Genomic DNA, 9154 nt, shown 5'->3' with positions numbered 1-9154 from the left:
ATAAAAAGGTCACTGATTGATATATTTTAATTATTATTTTTAGAAGTATTTGATTTTTTTATCTGAGCATGTTTCTATTTAAGCAAACAATAAAGGAAGATTTTTGTTTAATCAAACAATGAACGAACAATTTTTCTATTTAATAGATGTTCAGAATATTATTTATATTGATGTCAGAATTTTTTATTTAAGCGAATAATTTTTGACATATATGTGCATTTTTTTAAATGCGAATATTTGTACTTTCTGAACAGAATTTTAAAAATCGAACATTTATTGTACTTTTGAGACTTTTTTGATATGTATGAGCTTTTCTTAAAAAAGAAAAAGTAAATGAATAGAAAAAACGTAAAAGAAATAGTGATAAACGGGCTGGTCAACACAATGGGCCAGCCCAGCCAAGAACCGTAGTAGTGTAAAATAAGAAAAAGAAGTAAACAGGCACAAGCCTTAGGGTGTCCTAGATGGAATTTCCTATTGGACGCTCGTTGCGTCAAACAGTCGACCAAACGCACAGAGCCAACGATCGAGCGCTACCCTTGAGCCGGCCCATTTAACGTGTTCCAGTGTTTCCGGTTTTGGGAACCTTCTAGAGTTTCCCAGCCGGTTTTCTCTTGTTTTGGGAACCTTCTAGATGGTTCCCTAAATCGTTTTTTTCTTTTCTGTTTATTTTTCTAATTTCTTCTTTCTTTTTTTTCGTTTTAGTTTTCTTGTTATTTTTTCAACGTTATTTTATCTTTTTAAACTAAGTACATATTCAGATTTGTTCTTAATTTTCGAAAAATGTTCTTGCTTTTAAAAAATGTTCTTTTTGAATTTTCGAATTTTTGAATGTTTTTTTGAATATTTTCATATTCAGAACATTTTCTTTTCTTTTCTTTTCTTTTTTGTTTTCTTTCTGTTTTCCTTTTCAAGTTAATTTCTCTTTTCAACACATTTTCTTTCTTTAGTTTTTATTTTCATATGTGTTCTTATCTTCTTTTAAAAATATATGTTCACAAATTCAAAATATGTTCCCATTTTACAAAATTTGTTCACAAATTCAAAAAAATTCCCATTTTACAAAATTTGTTCACAAATTCAAAAAATGTTTCTGCTTTCAAATTTTTGTTCCGTATTTTTAGAAAATGTTCCTGTTTTTTCAAAATTTGTTCGAATTATTTTTGTTCATTATTTGTGAAATTTGAAAGTAATGGCATGGATTTCAAAAAATGCCTATTGTCAAAAATTGTTCACAAATTTCAAAAAATGTTCTTCTTTTTCAAATTTTTCTTCATGTATTAAAAAATGTTCACATTTCAAATTTATTTGGGATTTTCAAAATTGTTCTCCATTTTACCATTTGTTTGTTATTTTACCAATTGTTCTCCATTTCAAAATTTGTTTGGATTTTTAGAAAAGCACGAATGATTTGTTTGGATTTTTCAAAATTGTTCTCTGTTTCAAATTTTGTTCTCAAGATTCAAAAAATGTTCGTGCTTTTGCAAAACTGTTCTTGCTTCCAAATTTGATCGGGAATTTTGAAAATTGTTCTTCGTTTCAAAATTTGTTCTCAAGATTCAAAAAATGTTCGTTTCAAATTTTTTCTGTTTGCTTTTTCTTTGTTCTTTTTCCTGTTTTTTTCTTTTTCTTTCTTCATTTTTCTGTTTCTTTATTTCATTTTTCAATTCCTTTTTCTTCTCTTTTTGTCTTCTTTTTCTTCACATATCAAATTATGTTTGGGAGTTTCAAAAAATCTTCCCATTTAAATTCGCGCTTCCAAATTTGTTCTCCATTTCAAAATTTGTTTTCAACATTCAAAAATTGTTCGCGCTTAAAGAAATTGCTCTCCATTTCAAAATTTGTTCTCAACATTCAAAAATTGTTCGTGGTTCCAAATTTGTTCTCCATTTCAAAATTTGTTCTCAAGATTCAAAAATTGTTCGTGCTTTCAAAAATTGTTCGAGCTTCCAAATTTGTTCTCCATATCAAAATTTGTTCTCAACATTCAAAAATTGTTCGTGCTTTTAAAAATTGTTCGTGCTTCTAAATTTGTTCTCTGTTTCAAAATTTGTTCTTAAGATTTAGAAAATGTTTCTGCTTTAAAGAAATGTCCCAAATTCAAAGAATATTTGGGAAACTCAAAAGTTGTTTGTGTTCAGTTTTTTGGGTAGTTTAGAAAATGTTTCCGTTCCAAAAAAATATGTTCGCGTCTCCAAAATTCATTTGTGTGTTGAAAAAATGTTTGAGTTTTCTCAAAATGTTCAGAACTTTCAAAAATTGTTCGCATTTTAGAAAAAAGTTCCAGATTTCAAAATTTGTTCACCCTTTCTTCCTGTTTATGAAATATGTTTGGAATTACGAAATTTTTTCACGTTTTTTTAATTTGTTTGTGTTTTCAGAAAGAATGAAAATCTCAAAACTGTTCATTATTTCAAAGACATATAAGAAAAATCATAAATGTTTCAAATGTGCCGCTGCTTTCTGTTCATTAGAGTTCGCGCTATACAAATTTTATAGCATTTCTTTTTCTTGGAATGTTTCTGTTCAAATTTATCAGAACTTCTCAAATAATGACCGGCATTTCAAAAATGTTCTCGTTTCCAAATTTTTGGTCACGTATTCAAAATTTGTTCATGTTTCAATTTTGTTGGGATTTTTGAATTGTTGTCCATTTCAAAATTTGTTCTAACAATTGCAAATAAATTCGTGATTTAAAAAATTGTTCCTCTTTTAAAATTTCGCTCATAAATTCGAAAAATGTTCATGTTTACGAAAAAGCTCAGAATATTAAAAACTGTCCCTGTTTTCAAATGATGTTCGTGTTTCCAAAAAAAGTTCGGGAATTGCAAAATATGTTTGAGAATTACGAGAAATGTTCAGCAATTCAAAACAGTTCCCATTATCAAATTTTGTTCTAAAATTCAATATATATTCTAGTTTTTGAAAATATTCTGGAATTAAAAATAATGTTTGCACTGTTCAAAAATTGGTCCCAGTATTAAATTTTTGTTTCTCAAATTTCAATAAATGTTTGGGTTTTCATCAAATATCCTGGAATTTCAAAATGTTTTCTGTTGAAACATGTTCACGTTTCTATTTTATTTTTTCAAAATTAGAAAAAAAATTCGAGTTGTTCAAGAAATTATTAGATTTTCAAACATTGTTTGTTTTTACAAAGAATCAGAATTTCCAGATAAAGTTCCAAAAAATTCAAAACAGCTGTCCCCTTATGCATGTACGCTCCCATTTGTACACTAACGTTTGTTGGTTCCACTGGTTAGCTGCTCAGGTACATGAGATGGAGCTCGTATGTTCGAATCCTACTCGACACCCTTTTCACGCTTTGTTCTTTTTCCATCATAGCTGCTACAGCGCCCACTATTGGGCCGGCCCAGACACGGGGTCTGTGCGTGCGTCGGCTGGCTGTTCGACGCATTTTGCGTCGAATAGGAGCTCCCGTCCTAGATGCTTAGAGTGGTGGTCCTTAGACCAAGAGGTCTTGAGTTTGATTCACGTTGCTTGCATTATTTTTTCAAGTTTAATAAAAAATAGGTACAATGCATCATACGTGTCATATATCCGTATGGATATACGGTTTGATGAAATGACCGCACTGTCCTTATACGGTTTGTGGAGGGGGGTCTACCGAAGCAGGCCTTATTCAGTGCGTATGAGTGTGTGCGTGCAGTGACATGTGTGCGTTTGTGTGGGAGACCCAGGCGTGAACTAATCTCCAAATGAGCAGAAAAGACAACAAGCAACAATCTCAACATTCCGGCAGATTGGCGCAAAGATGAAATACTCCTAAGTAGGGCCATTCACCAAGTTTGCAAATTTTGTTTTTTACATTTTAGAAAGCATGATTTCTTTTATTTTTTCTTAAAATGATATATCAGTGGTAAAGTAAATCAAACGGTACTCGCAAAAGGACCCCTCCCCCCTCCCTTCCCGCGACGCCTCCGTGAGCCAGCGGGCCTCCCTCCGCTCTCCCTCCCCTCGCCGCCGTTGGTTCGTGCCACTGGGCAAAGCCCGGTCAGCGCGGCGGGGTTTCTCACCCATCCTTCAAAGACGGCCGGCGCGGGCTGCCGGGCTTCGGATGGCGGCGATGCGCAAGCGCGGGAACGTCAGCATGGTGGCGGGCGTCGCGGACCTGTGGCCCGGCGCGGTGGGCTGCATGGTGGTGGAGCCCGTCGCGACCGATGCGCCCCGATCTTGGTCTGATCCTGGGCCGATTCGGGGGGCGGTGGCGGCGGATGGCCTGGTGGCCGCCAGTGGCTCCTTCTGCTGCTCCTGGAGGTCTCCCTCCTGCCTGCATGGGTGGGAGGGGTGGCGACGCGTTCGTCCTGGATCTGGCGCTGGGTTCATGGTGGGTGGCGTGGGTGGGGCAGCGGCCTGGTGTGGCTGTTGTTCCGGCCGTGGGCGGCGGCGCGGGAGGTCTGGTGCATGGCGGTGGCCTCCCGGGGGCGCGGCGGCTACATGGTGGCTCAGTGGCTCTGCCCACGGCGACAGCCGGCTTTACTCCGGCGTCGACTCGTCTGCGGTCGGACCTTTCGACCTTCGCTCCATCTCCTCGTCGTTCAGGCAATACTTCAGTCCAAGGGTTGGCCCTCTCCCAGCTATGGTCCATCGCTCCTGTCGCGCCCAGGGCTACAGGACCGAGCTCATCTTGCGCCCGGCAGCAGGACTGCGCCCGGCGGCACGACCGAGCTCGTCTCGCGCCCGGCGGCACGACCCAGCTCGTCTCGCGCCCGGCGGCACGACCCAGCTCGTCTCGGGCTCGGGGCTACACGACGGGGCAATGGAGGCCAGTTTTATCCGACCTATTGGGCCTCGGCGCCGGGGGTCGTCCAGGGGTGCGAAAGGCGGGGCCTTTCAGCTCGTCTCTTCGGTTGGGGTAGCGGCGGGTCTCGGGTCAGGTGGTGCCTAGGTCTTGGATGCCGGGGCGGCGGCCCTGGTGGTGGTAGCGCGGTGCATTTGGGCACAGCCGGCGGCTCGGTGCTGCCCGGTGACTATGGTCGTGTTGGCAGCATGGCAGCCGGGGTATGGCGTTCGGTGGCGATGAGTGTTGGCCGGGGTGAAAACATGTTCTTTCTTCGGACAAACCGGCGTCGGCAAAGCTCGTTCCCTTCTTGGAGGCGTCGCGGTGGCTCTCACCGCCCGTCGTTTTGCTTTAGGGGAAACTTTGATCCTCGGATCGGGCGGTGGCGGCTCTCCGGTGTTGTATCCTTCCTGAAGGCGCCGCTTTGGAGTCCACGGATCGTCGTATGCGGCTTCATCTCTTTGTAGATAGGGGTAGTGTTGCTGCACTCTACGCCTGTGTGTCTTGCCTTGGGTGTGTGTGTGTGTTTGTTGTGATGGCGTGCGTTTGTATCAGGCTGTTGGTGATCATTGCTTTATATATAAAGCGGGACGGAAGCCTTTTTCGGTAAAGTAAATCAAGTACTAACTCACTGTAAAAGATGTAGAGACAATTCGTAGTATACCAAATCTAGAAACACAAATATGTAGGTCACACAACTATACTTGCTCATAAATTAGAAAAGAAATGTACGATAGATGCCCAACTACAACGAAATGTGACTGTGCATCCAAATGTTTTTGGACAGTTGGATGGACAATTTTTAAGAGAGGAAGATTGATGAACAAAATGATAAGAGGAAAGAAATCACAAAGTTTCACATTTGAAGTATCGATCAAGCAACATTTTGGATTTTTGATATACTGTCACTCGCATCCCACAATCTATGTGTTGTACAATATAATCAAGTCATCACGGTTTCAAAGCTAAAAATCAGAAACCTTAAAGTTGGGTAAAGTCAAACCTACAATTACCCATATATCTAGTATAACAAAGAGATAACTGGAAAAGGAACGGAATTTAAATAAAAGCTTCTTCAATGCTTCACCTGGGACTTATCAATTTGTGAAGATGGTGTGAGGCAATCAGCTAGGGTATGATCACCAAGCACTTTATCTCTCTGGAATACCATACACTTTCCCGCAAAAAAAAGGAATACCATACACAACATACAAGAGCTATATGGGGTTTTTTTGCTGGAAAAAAGAGCGATATAGTGTTAACAACTCGCAATCCTGGCCCAGTTATGTTGGGCTCAAACGACAAACATGGCCTACCCATCTCGGGAAAAAGTAAACACAAATGCCTCCCATTACAAATGCATGATGAGCAATGGGCCTCGGGTCATGTAATCGCGAGGCTACTTAAAGCAGCCATTGGCTACCCACTGAGTTTCTGCTCATCCAAAAAAAAGGCTCCCCACTGGGTGACAAACTTTTAACAGCTTTGTAGTGAAATCAATCGGCTGAACCAAGTATAAAGCACCACAATTCAGCAAAGAAAATGTCCCTATTCACTCCCCTAATAGATCTTGAGTTAAAAAAATTCTTGAAATGAAATATGACATGGGAGTTTGAAAGCTGAACTGTGGACTGGTCATCAAGTAGCTGCTAGCAAGAAAAAAATTCATTGTGCTGCTACTTTTCCTGATGCTTCCTAACCCCATAGTATGCTTCAATAGAATATACCATCTGAGCTCCCTGTTCCTCTTGTAGGAGTAACAAAGCATACGGTATTGCACTGGCACCATATACATTGTAGGTGATGGATTTAAATTAGAAGTGTAATGTGCTTGACTCATTAGGTACCATAAATAGGTCACGCTGATGTATCTTGAGTAGCACATGGTCATTATGGTATCAGAGTACTATGCATCTGTTCAATGTTGTAACCATTAGTGAGAATTCAGTGCAAGGAATTCCCGGAGAGCTATTTGGTGTGTATATAAACACATGTCTTGCAATAGAAGGTGTGCAACCCAAGCATGACAGAAATGTGCGGTTAGCGAAGGTAGCAATTAACAACTTCACCATTCAGGCAAAAGGATGAAAGACTCATGAGTAGGGTCGTATATATGTGGACCAAGTGAACAAGGTTTCAAAACTATAACCCGTCACAAAAAAAGCTATAACCCTAAAATATTAAAGGTCGGGAAGGTCAAAATCAACCCATCTATCCGAAAGAAAAGGATGAGTGGGGAAAACATTCAACCCAAAGCTCCAAATATTGGTTGTCGGAAGAAGAGAAAAAAATTGATATGTCATAAATCACTCCTTCAATCCTTGCAACTGAATGAATTTTGCTAGGATTTTACATGACCTGCAAGATGTCGACACAAATGGACTATATACCAAGTGATTTTGAAAATTAGACATCTTCTTGCTTTATGTGTTTATAATATGATCACCATTCACCAATGATTGCTCATCAAGGTCTGCAGGCTGCTCAAATTCTTTAGACTGCTCCCACATTGCATAGAAGGGTGGTTTAGTGGAACAAAACAACAGATGGGAGTTTCAAGAAGAGTACACAGACAATAAATCCAATGCTCTCTAGCCATGAGAACTCAAGCCGCACTGCCAAGTTTCCTAGTGTTTCCTAACCCCAGAAAGTTTTTTGTGTTCTTCGAGGGTAAGAAGTGTCAAATGAAATCCATGTTCTTACAGTTTACAAACATAGGCTATCATGCTGGTGCCGCTACTATATTGTGGTACATATCTACATATACCATATGTGTTGTTTAGCCCACAACTTCAAATAAGAACAGTAATGTGCTTGAGTCATGGGGTGCAACAAACACGCAAGCTAATGGTATCATGGGTAGCACGTGCATTATGGTATTGTAGTGTTGTGTTCATTGATACGTGTCTTAAAGTGAAGTTCATACAAGGAGGTACTAAAAAGGATTATTTAGTCACTATGTATAATCACATTCATACACATCAACCTAGCTTCAAATACTTCAACTGAGACTTGTAATTTTGTGGTGGGGGGTGGGGAGGGGTGAGGAGGTTACATGAATAGCTAGATTCCAATAATAGTTGACAAGAGCACATGGAGGCCGTAATCTACATGTCTTTAATTAATATGTACACATGTTATGGCTTCTTTGATTTATAAGTCTAGCTCTATCTAAATCCATCATTTGTAGCAAAGATGATGTGAAGCAATCAATTAGAGTATGATCACCAAGCATACTTGGTCCGTCTCAAATACCACACACTACATACAAAAGCAATTTAGTGTTACCAAGCCGTGATCCCTAGCCAACTATGGTAGGCCGAAACGACAAACAAGGTCCACTAAGGCCGAAGTAACACGAGAAGCAGCCACCTCACAGCACAGCTACGTGATGAGCAATGATTCAGTGGTCATGTAAATCGCGAGGCAAATCATTGTATAAGCTTACTCGCCAAATGGTTGTATAAGCTGCTTAACAAGGAAGGTGTTTGATGCTAAGCCTACTGATTGACCATTTTGGAGGGGCTTGATGAAGGTCAAGTCATCCTTTTTTAAGATATGTTCCTTTACGATTGGCAATGGCCAATCGACGAGTTTTTAGGAAGATACCTGCTTGGGTGACACTCCATTAACTCTACAATACCCAACCCTATATAATAATGTGCTCAGAAAAGAGGATTAAGTGGCTTCTGTTCTTGGGGATAGCCCTTTGAACATCCAATTTTGCAGGGCATTACTGGGCGTCAAATGGACTAAGTGGATCCATTTGGTTTCTAGATTGATGTCAATTAATCTAACTCGGATGCCAGATTCTTTTCAACGGAGGTTGACCACTAATAGTTTCTTCACTGTGAAGTCTGTATATGCGGATCTTATGGATTCTGGACCTATTTTCGAAAGAAAAAAACATATGTGGGAAATAAAAGTTCCTTCCAAGTTCAAAGTTCTCATGTGGTTTTTGCAGAGGGAGGTTGTTCTTACTAAAGATAACCTTGCTAAGCATAGCTGGCATGGCAGCAAAAAATGTTGTTTTTGTGATCAGGAGGAGACAATTAATCCTTTATTGTCATATTTGTTTACTACATTAATCTGGCGCATGGTTCATGTTACATACAATTTAGCACCGCCAACGAGCATTTCAAATTTGTTTTAAAACTGGTTAGGTGGTATTCATCATAAGTTCAAGGGCCAAATTTGTGTGGGAATTTGTGCTATTCTCTAGGCAATATGGAATTGCCGGAATGATTGCGTCTTTAACAAACCATCTTCTCTAAATTTCTTGTAGGTTATCTACATAGCTATAGCTTCAACACGTATGTGGTCATCACTGCAGCGTGTGGATGCACGAGCGCT

Source organism: Triticum dicoccoides, chromosome 2B, assembly GCF_002162155.2.
Source record: "Triticum dicoccoides isolate Atlit2015 ecotype Zavitan chromosome 2B, WEW_v2.0, whole genome shotgun sequence".
Classification (NCBI taxonomy): domain Eukaryota; kingdom Viridiplantae; phylum Streptophyta; class Magnoliopsida; order Poales; family Poaceae; genus Triticum; species Triticum dicoccoides.
Note: the sequence above shows the minus strand (reverse complement) of the source record.